This window comes from Cucurbita maxima, unplaced genomic scaffold (genome assembly GCF_002738345.1).
Source record: "Cucurbita maxima cultivar Rimu unplaced genomic scaffold, Cmax_1.0 Cma_Scf00053, whole genome shotgun sequence".
Classification (NCBI taxonomy): Eukaryota; Viridiplantae; Streptophyta; class Magnoliopsida; order Cucurbitales; family Cucurbitaceae; genus Cucurbita; species Cucurbita maxima.
This window is the reverse complement of record NW_019272069.1, coordinates 335,994-347,866: the sequence shown is the minus strand read 5'-3', so window position 1 is coordinate 347,866 and position 11,873 is coordinate 335,994. Positions and strand designations below refer to the sequence as shown.

The window sequence follows — 11,873 nt, the reverse complement described above, 5'->3', positions numbered from 1 at the left end:
AATTGGAAAAGAAAGAAGCAAAAGAAGACGAAAATTTGGGAATTTGGTAAAAAAAAAAGTACAAAGGGGAAAGAATTGGAGGCAGAAACGACGGCGCTGACTTTTTTTTGATGCTCAGAGAGCCAAAGAGAGAGAGAGAAAAACAGAGAGAGAAGAAGAAATGAAAGAAAAAGAGCACTGACTTTTGAAATTCCCTAATTCTTTATTATGAATTTATACACACACACACACAAATAAAAAATAAAAATAATAATATTTTTTTAATAAAAAAGAAAATGAAAAATTACCAAATATACTTTTTTTTTTAAAAAAAATAATTAATATTTGATATTATCCTTTATCCTTTTAGGCTTTTGAGCAAATAAATAATATTTAAATTCATGATTTTTGAATTTTGGAAATTTAGTAAATTAAGTGACTAGTTTTTCTTTTTCCCATTTTGTTATTTTTATTTTTATAACTAAAAGTAATTACGTTATCTATAACTTTATAGCTTAAATCGTCAAAGGTTCGAGTTTCCGCTCATACGGTCACGTGTCCGTTTATCCGTTATTACTCCTAACTTATTTAATGATTGTTTTTCCTTTTTATTAGTAAAAAGCGTCTTTTGTCGTTTTGTCTCGAAACTTGTTTCGAATCCAAAACTATAATTTTAATACAAAAAATCAATTAAATTATACTCAGAGCACGTTTCAAAACTTTGAAGAGAAACCCAAACAAAAAATGTAGGTAAGTAGTGGACTTGAGCTCGTTGAAGACAGAAGAAGAGAGAGAAAGAGTGAAATGAATATAATAAATATAAAATTTTTTGACTTTGAAAGAAAATGTCAAATGGGGACAAAGAAAGAAGAGGGAAGGTGGCAAAGGTTGAGGAGGAAGAAGGTGTTTTTTGTGGCAGTGTGCAAAGGAAGGCGTTACACGAACATCTTTGACTCTCCCATTCTCTTTCTCTCACCTCTTCTCATTGGTCAATAGCTTTATAGGGATTAGAAACCTCTCTTTACTCCACGCGCTTTTCCCTCTCGTCCTCTTCACTTTTCCCCCACATGGGCCCTTCTCTTCTGCATGTTTGACACATCATCCTTTCTCCTTCTACGTCTTCCCTACGCGCCTCCCTTGCGACTCCTACTCCCACTTCTCTCTCAACACAATCCCCCTTTTATTCCTTACCAACCTTCCCATTTTATTTACCACTTTTTAATTTTTTTTTTTTTTTTTTTTTTTAAATCCATCTTCATTTTTCTATTAATTAATCTCTCAATAATAAGTAAAGAGAAATAAATAAATATCCACTTTTATTTATTTAATTACAAAAATATTTTTCTCACTATTACTTAAATTAACATTGATTTCTTGTATTTGAGGTTAGACATCAACAAAATTTTACATGAACACGGATAAATGTTTGTTATAAGGCTATATTGCATCGAGGTGGGTACAATTTTCATGCACATTGATTCGTAATTGACCCTAAGGTCAAAATATATACCCTTAAATATAATTCTTATACATACAAATAGGTAATTATTATAAATCTCATGCACAGAACAAAAAACACTTATATGCATACATATATAACTAATAGATATTGTTCGTTTTAACCCATTACGTATTGTCGTCAGCTTCACGATGAGCTTACATATGCTAGCAGTAGGCTTAAATTGTTACCGTGTCTTATCTCGAATAAAAACTTAACTCAAATCCTCGAAAGACTAGCAACTACTTCGAACTCTTATTTCTCATCCTAATATCTAATGTGTCAATTTTTTTCATAATTCACAAAATCATACAACTTAGATCCACTATTTTTCTAATATACCCTTCAATTTTAGGCTATTTTTAGCATTTTCAGATAGTATCTAAACTTACACGGCTTCTTACGAGTGTATACTGAAGCAGCTATAAATTCAAAAATAAATCAGTCTATTAAATGAATATTAAAAAGTGGGTCCGACAAATATTTATGAACGAACACACAAAGAAAGAGGTTGGTCTTTAAGAACAACGTCATATACATTGTTATAGAGTTGTTTAATGTTTTTTTTGCGGTATATAGTTTATTTAATAATATAAATGAGTTGTTTAATGGCGTTCATTTTAATTAATTAATTAATTAATTAACTCAAAATAAAATATATTATTGTGGTTAATAAGTATGTCATATTTTCTGGTTCATTGTATTTCCAAAAAATAGACATTAGTTAAACAGTTAAAGCAGCTCTAATTATATACAAAACTCCTCCTGTCACATATGATGTGTAATATTACATTAAATTTTTATTTAAAAAATTATTTTTTATTAAAAAAAAAAAAAAACTGATGTGTGTATGGTAGGGATGAGAATCTGGATCCGTAAAAAATGGGCTTCTTAATTAAAGATTCTCTTTTAATTTACTAAAATAATAATAATAATAAAAAAAAAAGGTCTTTTAATAAATGTGGAGTTATGTGAGGAATCTTTTTAATTTTCACTATTTTTTAAAAAATTAATTTATTATTGTAATTTTTAGTTTATTGTATTATTTTTCACCCATTAATTTTTAATGAATGTATAATTTTTTTAAATAATTTTAAAATTTGAATTGAAATTAAATAATTAAAATATTATGGTCCCAAGAGAAGGGATATTGGAGGTTTGTTTTTTAATAAATAATTTATGTATTATTATTTTTGTTTGGTATGTTTCATTGCATTGTTACTAATTAATGCAATGAAAACTCTTTTCCCCCAAATGTCAATTTTATAAGGGTTTGTTTTAAGAGTTTGTTGCAAGGGATTCCATCCCTTTATCCCTTTTTAATTTCACCTTTTTTTTTTTTTTTTTTTTAATTTATTTTTATCTTTCTAACTTTAAATTTAAATTTCTTTTAAAAAATAGAAATATCTTTTTTGTCATCCATAATTTTAGATCACATAAAAAGAATTTGAAATAAAAACCATCCCAATAAGATCCATGTTGGGTTCAAGATAAATAATAGAAATTGGATCCCCAACAAATAATCTAGAGCGGAATTGGACTCACTTCACGACGCATGCTTCTTGCACTTCGTCAGGCTTATAAACACGTTAGTTCATCTTTGTTATAAACTCGTAATCATAGAGTTCTCTATACCCAAATTCGCCCAAAAACCATACTAATCCGTCTATAATATATTGCTTAAATTATGTTAAGTTCTAAGGAAAATCGATTGTAGAATGAACTAATACTATTTTAATTTTAGTTGATATAAACGCAACTATATATATATATATTGTGTAAAAAAATAAAATTTGATTTTAGTAATTTTGAAATAATTATTTTTATTTAATTTTTTTTGCTAATCAGCCACTAATTTTAATAAAAGAGTCAAATTTTGCATAAAATGTAATGAATTTCATAGAAGAGACATACAATTTATATAATTAAAATTAAGTCTATTTTACAAGCAAATAATAAATAGATTTATAATTGATTAAACATTAAATATAGTAATTATTTTCATTCAATATATTGAATATATCGGCAGCAAATTAAATACAAGAATTTAAAAGGAGAGGGTTAGGAGAAATGAAATTGGATATTAAAGTCCTCGAACTTACCTAATCTATACCAAAATTGTTTTAAGAAAGATAGGAAGATCATTGTTTGTCGCGTTTCAGAAAGACAAAGACATTGTAATGATTGATCCGAGCTAACCGATAACGTATATTTAATTAATCGTGTTCTATAGATACGAACAATTATATCAACTAACTCGACATCTCAACTAACCTTTGATGTAAAATGTTCCTTTTTGCACTACAAAAATACTAAAATAGGTTTTGTCCCTTTAATGCCTTAGTGGACGGATATCATAACATTTGGAAGTACTATATTCGAGTGTAAGATCTATAAAAAAGAAACAATGATTTAGCGTTACGGAAAGTTAATAGCAGTATTACATGGCATGTCTTCGATGGATATGACCAATTTAGGTCATAAATGAGTGTATAAAGAAAACGTATTACCTAAAAAAGTGTCAAACCAATACTGATAAAATCGAATAAAACATAAACTATAGAAACTATAATGATAATGTAACAACTCAAGCTCACTGCTATAAGATATTGTCCTCTTTAGGTTTTTCCTTTCAGGCTTTCTCTCAAGGTTTTAAAACGCGTTTACTAGATAGAGGTTTCCACACCCTTGTAAGAAATGCCTCGTTCTCCTCTCCAACCGATATGGGATCTCACAACCCACCCCTTGGGAGTTCAACATCCTCGCTGGCACTCCACCTGATATTTGTCTCTGATACTATTTGTAACAACCCAAACACACCGTCCTCTTTGAGCTTTTCCCTTAAGGTTTTAAAACACGTATGCTATGGAGAGTTTTCCACACACTTATAAGGAATGCTTCGTTCCCCTTGTGGGATCTTACAATCCACCCCTCTTGGAGACTTCAACATCCTCGCTGGCACATCCCCCGATGTCTGGTTCTGATACTATTTGTAACAACCAAAATTCATTGTTAACAAATATTGTCCTCTTTGGGCTTCCTCTCAAAGTTTTTAAAACGTGTCGACTAGAAAGATGTTTCCATACCTTTATAGGGAATGTTTCATTCCCCTTTCTAACCGATGTGAATCAGATTAAAAAGAGTGATATGAACCAAGAGACATTAATCATACAATATGCTTCAATGAAGATGTGAAGAAAATATTGTTGAAATTATCAAAAGATATTTCAATTCATGCCACATTGAAGAAGAATGAAGTTCCGTATGATAAATTTTAGGTGGATTACAATTTAGAGTTATTGTATTTCATTAATATATTTTAAGACTTTTAATTTACTTTAGGTTACAATTACATAAGGGTTAATTAAGGCCATTAAATATGAATTTTAGAACTCTTGGAATGCCTTTAGTAGCTTCATTTTGAGACTATATAAAACCATATATATTGTATTTGTAAGTAGACATGGAAAATATATAGTGAAAAGAAGCATTTGTGCTTTCTTTAGCCAATGACTAAGTTTATTTGCAATTCTATGTAGTTTAGGTTGCAGGTAGAATCATTCAAGCTTGACATGATCAATCTTGTTACTGGAGTGATTCGAATCTCAAACAAGTGTTTGAGATATTTGATCAACAAGAATCATTCAAGCTAAACATGATCGATCTTGCTTGTGGAGTGATTCGAATCTCAAACAATGTTCTTGCCTTGAGATATTCGATCAACAAGGTAATCCGAATCTTACTCCCCTTGTATTGGTTTCTTATCTTATGAAAGGGTGTCCTAAAATTCATTCTTAAACATAAGATAATGGGATTGGAAGTGATGGTATTATGTTGAAAAGACCAAATATTTTTCATGTTGGAAATCCATGGCATCCACTTCTCTCTCCTCTCTCTCATCCTTCTAAATCATTCTATTTCCTTCTAAGATCATATCAAAAGAAAAGAAAAAGTATCCCATAAGCTCAAATAAAATGATAGCAATATCTTTTTCAGGAGGGTCTATGTGAGTAACTATTAGCACTTGATAATGTGGAAGAAAGTGCAAAACACTATGGAAGAAGAGGACAAGAAATGCATTAAAACCACAAACAAAACAAAGCAAAGCAAAGCAAACCCACTACCAATTCCTTCACCCATCATTGCTTTGCCTTTTCCTGTTCTTAGAACAGTTCTCACCTTACTATGGAAAGTTCTGCTTGTTTGATTCATCCAACACCGTCAATTTCTAACCAAAACTGGAACAAAAGGCATCATAAACTCATGGACATAGCAATTTCAGTAAAGGCTTCGTCACAAAAAAGGAAGCAATATCTAATCGTTAGCACAGATTTCTTTCAAATCCAATTCCATATCAACAGACAGACACTACTGGAATTGAACAAACAATCATTGCAGTTTTGGACCCATGTAAGAATAGAACAGAGAAATAGATTTGTAATACTTACAAGCCTGTCTCGCTATGAATCCATTTGGTCAAGTTGTAACAGCCTAAGCCTACCACTACCATCTGAGAAAACCGGAGTTGTTAGAAGAATAGTTCGTTCATATGCATGATGCTCAAAAGGTCCTTTAATCATTACCTCTGATCCCACCGTGCCGAACAAGAGCAGAAATGACTGACATTTGCAACAAATAATGGATCACGTTCTTCGTTGTCGAATTCGTACTCGTTAGGACTAGCAGCATTGCCCTGATCTATATTCTCTAGTTCTCTAATTAAATCTTCCATTGTCTTTTTTAAATTGGCTTTACTCGTGTCCCCTGATTCACCAGTAAAGACACCAACCATTGTTATTTTGGGAAGAAAAGGACTTGCCTGCACGTTTTGATTCGTACATTCGTGACAAATGTCATCTCTTTGGCGTTGTTTTGACCACAAATTTCTAAAAGGATTGAAGGATTGCTGCTTAGTTTCTTGATTGGCTTGCCTATTATCTTGAATGTTGAGGGGTGATGAGCTATAATACTGAAGCTCTTCGGGCTGCTTAGCAGACTCTGAGATTCTTAGGAGAGAAGTTGCACTCCTGAAACATAGAACATAAATAGCATCAAAGGTATTGTAAGATGTACCTAATTTCGAAAACCTGAGCACATACCGTCTCTCGAATGAGTCGACAATGAAAGGGAACTTGAACAGCTTTACGCAACCATCTATTTCCAAGAATGACTTTATCGACGGTATAAAGAAGCTGGCTGCATTTCAGCAACCTTAGAGATGACACTCGGAGGTATTCCAGGATTGCCCATCTCATCCATCACTTCTTGAACCTACTAGAGAAGAAAGACGACGCATGTTAATTGTGGCTTAATAATCGATCCGAGGATGCTATGTTCGGAACCCAGATAGAGTATAAAAAGTGGGAGGATAAAAATTATCCTGCTAAGAAGCTAAACCTTTAAACACTCTATTATTCCTTTCACCCCAAAGGTTCCACATGATTGCACATACTCCAGCTTAAACCGACCTTTCTCACAAAAAGGCGGACGAAAGGGGAACTGCCCGAACATAACATTTATGTCCCTATGACGGGCAAGCAAGAAACCGAATGTCTACCAAACAAACCACGAAAAGTTGCATCTCCAAAGAATGTGATTTAGGTATCTTTTTCCACAAAGACCCTTACACAATAGGGCAATTTCTGTTACTAGCAATAATCCAATGCCAAATAGTATTAGATTCAAAGGAAAAAATCAACAGAGTATTGTGGTTGTTAACCAATATGCTTCATCTCAACGATATCAAGGAGAGAGAATGAAAAAGGGAAAACCGAGAGAATTTACACGAAAACTATCCGACTATCTTACCGCTGGAGGCTCCAATATACTCTCACTCATCTCTTCAAGAACATCTGATGCTGCATTATCATCGACTATCTCCCTCTGGCGCTGCAAATGCCGAGTTTGGATTAAAGCATGAAAATGCTGATCAACAGATTCTTCAAGAATATTATCGAGCATGTTTTTATCAAAAAAGTAGGGAGTATCACAAGTTCATAACATTATTGAGCATATCGAGAAAGAAATTAGAATAAACTAACAATAGCCTTTTGATTCTTGAAGACACATTATGATATGGTATAGAACCACCCTTTACAACAACGTACTTACTCAAAGTAGCAAACACTGCATAACCAACTTGAGAAAATGGCATACCACTTTATCCCATCAGTAGTTGCTATTGCAATATTCAAGTTATGGGCACCGAAAACAGGAATGCCATCGATCTTTTTGATTCCACCATTTTGAGACAGGCATTTAAGAAGCTTGTTTGCTGCTTTAACCTACACATTACAAAAGCACACAAGGGCTAACGGCGCGACTAACTGTCATGATATTCTAGCTGGTAGATTGATATTTTGTATTAATTGAAGTTTTTTGATTCAGACAAGAAAAATCATACTTGCTTCTCATTTGGAATGAACTGAAATAGATTTGGTTTTTCCTGCATAATACACGTAACTTTAGAAGTTAGATCATGGAAGACAATGCCCAAAATCAAGTACTGAATCTTCAGCAGATTAGTACAGCTACTTGCCGTTTGAATAATGTACCTTATGGTTATGGATTCCAAAGAACAAAATTCCAAAATGAACCGATGACATAATATTGTTATAGAGAGGTAATCTTTTTGTTCAAAAGTAGAAAAGTTACAGAAAAAGTTAACAAAGAACACGCAAAAGAAATACAGGTCTTCACCAAATCAGCCAATCTCCAACTGCCTTTACATGTCATTAAATATTCTAGCATTCCTTTCCACCCAAATATTCAATAAAGATCCCTTCATTACATTTATGTGAGATCCCACATTGAAATCCCACATCGGTTGGGGAAGAGAACAAAACATTCCTTATAAGGGTGTGGAAACCTCTCCCTAACATACACGTTTTAAAACTTTGAGGGGAAGCTCAAAGAGAACAATATCTACTAACGGCGGGCTTGGGCTGTTACAAATGGTATCAGAGCTAGGCATCGGGTGGTGTACCAGCGAGAACGCTGGACCCCAAAGGGGGTGGATTGTGCGATCCCACATCGGTTGGAGAGGGGAACGAAGCATTCCTTATAAGGGTGTGGAAACCTCTCCTTAATAGACGCATTTCAAAACCTTGAGGGGAAGCCCGAAAGGAAAAGCTCAAAGAGGACAATATCTACTAGCGGTGGGGTTGGGCCGTTACATACTCATAAAACCATCCTTGTTCATCAACGGTTAGAAAAGAATTGAATGAAGATTTTCATTGCTTTTCACAGTTATCTATACCACCACTAAAAAGAGTATGCAAAAACTATATAGACTACTTAAAGATGATTATGGGATAAGCAGAAGAGGAACCTTATTACATATACATTTTGAGAAATACAATCCAAGCATTAAATTAGACTTTGTTAGGAATCACGGATCTCCACAATAGTATGATATTGTCCACTTTGAGCATTAGTTCTCACGGCTTTGCTTTGGGCTTTTCCAAAACGCCTCATATCAATGGAGATGTATTTCCTTACGTATAAACCCATGATCATTCTCTAAATTAACCAACATCAGACTTTCCTCCCAATAGACTTGACCCAACAATATTAAATTTAGTACCTTGAACTGCTCATATGCTAAATCAAGACAACATGCCCCCACCACAGCACTTGGAATATTCAATCGCTTAACATATGTAACTAAGAAGCAAATACATAAATCACATAAATACTACAAAAGGAATGAAGATAAAGTGTAGCATAAACATAGAGATTTAAGGAGTTCATACCTGCATCGCCTAAATCAGTAAAGAAGCGGAACATGGGGCCATTTCTTTCACTCTTAGTAATGGTTGAGAACATCTTCTTAGGCCACTCTGGTGTTCTAAAAGAACGGAATCAACAAATAAGATATGACAGTTGAACGGATACTTCGCTCAGAACAATACAAACAAAACACAAGTTATATACTCATATAAACTCTAACAGTTAAGCTATTTAAAAGTGAATCACATAAACAGTTCCCCCAAATTACATATTCATAAACTGACTAAACCGTGAGCAGTACTTCTCATATAATGTATACATAAACAGCCACGATTGGCTGCCCATTAGCAAAATCAGTTGTTACCCTAACTTCAATCTACTCGCTAGCAACATAAATTATCAATCCAAACCAATCTCGAAGGACCCAAATGAAAAAACAATTACAGTCGAGCTTAACGACAAGAAATCGGGGAGAACCTTTTAGAAATGCCATAAGACCAGTCCCAGAAAGGTCGCACATACTGAAGACCTGGCCTACAAATGCGGGGCCGCTAGGTTATCCATCCGAATTGAGCCCTGAAATCCTGAGTGTGGATGGAAAACCGGAGGTAAACTCGGCCGGAGACGACAAAGCGTTGACAGCGGCAGATTTGGAGGAGTGGAGGTCACGATGAGTTGAGCTAAAAGGGTAGAGAAATTGGAGGTAGCGAAATGGAAGAAGTGGGTCATGAATTTAAGTGGATCATTAGGAGGTTCAATCTGAGAGGCCATGAAAGCTTCACAAATTCCTTCTGATGCGACCTGCTGTGTTAACTTTAGTAGCAACCATTCTTTCTAGCTCTGAGTGGGTGAGCTTCTTTGAGCGTGTAGATCAGCCTATGGGGTGCATTTTCTTGCCCGTTCGACCTCTATTTGCTTCGTTTCTCGATATGATTTCAATCACATTCCTAATTTCTTTGTTATAAGACATATTAGTGAAATTTGGAAGGAATTGGAGTAATTTAAGAGCGTTTTTAGTGTAAAACAAGAAAGCAAAAGTAGCCATATGTAGTAAGTTTTAAGAAATAGTTGTAGGAGTCGATTAGGATCCTGGACAAATGATTAGAAAACATGTTTAGGAGCCTAATTGACATAGTTTCATGATAGCTTAAGTCTCGTAAATAGAAAAGTTTATAATTTAGTACATTATTTGATTTTACTGCTAGTGCGCACATGATTTGAGATCTCTAATTGTCTTTCTATATTTATTCTAACCTGGGTTGATTTACTCTCCCTTGATTAAGCATTTTAAGTATGATATATATACTTATTTATCTTATTATATTACACGATTTAGGGTTTAGATCATGCCCATTTATGCTTCAGACTAATGTTATGTGCCATAGAATGCTTGTTATGATTATGTTAGACCACGAACTGTTGTTAGACTGTAGTTGTGAGCCTCATAGACCATTTTTGGGTTGAATAGGTACCTTTTAGGGACGTTTAGGGTGCAACCTCTAATTGTGAACTAACCAACACGAGTTAGGGTTTACTTGGTACACAAGATTTAGTTATCACCCACATGGGACTCTAAGAGTCATAGAAGGTATATTATTAAGTTAACCCGGTTGTATCTAACGAGGAGGGTGATATGAACATGCAGTTTACTATTCTAACTTGAAAAGACGATGAATAGAATAAGTTTTGTTCCTAAGGTAGGTAGTTGACTATTCGAACCCAAGGAGGGTGGTAGGAATATGCATTTATTGTTCCAACCTGAAAAGGCAATGTGACAAGTAGTTTACTAATCTTAAGAATAAGTAGATGTTGTCTGACACCACTAGAAAGAATCTTCTGAATAGAGCCTCACTAGATAGACATGTATGATCATTCTTAGAGCAAGAGGTCTCCTCCATACCTATGACAGTTACCCTAGGACTTATTCAAGAGCCACTGTGACTCGGAGCATATTAAGCGTAAGATTGATTACCGACGTATGCAAACATAAAACATAGAGCTAAGAGTACCAAAAACTATTAAGTTATGTACCTCAAGAGAGTTGTAGGACTCCTTGGAAGAGTATGCACATGATTTAGGTACCTTTGAACCTGAAAAAGTTAATACATACCTTAAGCCACAATTTTTTTTTACTAATTTTATGGGCAACATGAGCACATAGCTTCAACTTTCGTCTATAGTTATAAGTCCAACGATAACGTACAAAAGGTAGGCGTACTGGCTATGAGTATGTTCTTGAGGTAGTGCCTCAACTCCAGACATCGGACACAACTCTGAAGGCTAGCTAGTTACCTTAGTTTGTGCATAGCAAGAATGATATATGAGTGGTCATCTACTAGGTCAAAGATGCGACAAAAGCTTACAAGTAGTTTGCTTATGGGCTATATCTATATCCTTATTCCTTTCTACATTTTCTTTTTCAAGTCTATGACTGTGTTAGATGAGGTGAAGTGCTGGGAGTTTAGTAGTCATAAAGGAACGTCGACCCACGACATTTGTTGAATCCACATATTTTGTAGTTAACATTTTTGTACAAGCCATGTATTCTCGTTCCCCCTATTTAAATGAACATATCATATCATACGTACTTACTTAAATATATATTGAGATATTTTATAATACTTTAATTTAAGTAAAATATTACGATTTCGATATATTAAACAAC

The 11,873-nt window shown here is 33.9% G+C and overlaps 1 pseudogene; it reads right to left on the bottom strand.

Moving 5' to 3' along the window:
* Positions 1-5,758: 5,758 nt before the first annotated feature.
* On the bottom strand, positions 5,759-9,938 carry LOC111471482 (annotated as a pseudogene).
* Positions 9,939-11,873: the final 1,935 nt, after the last annotated feature.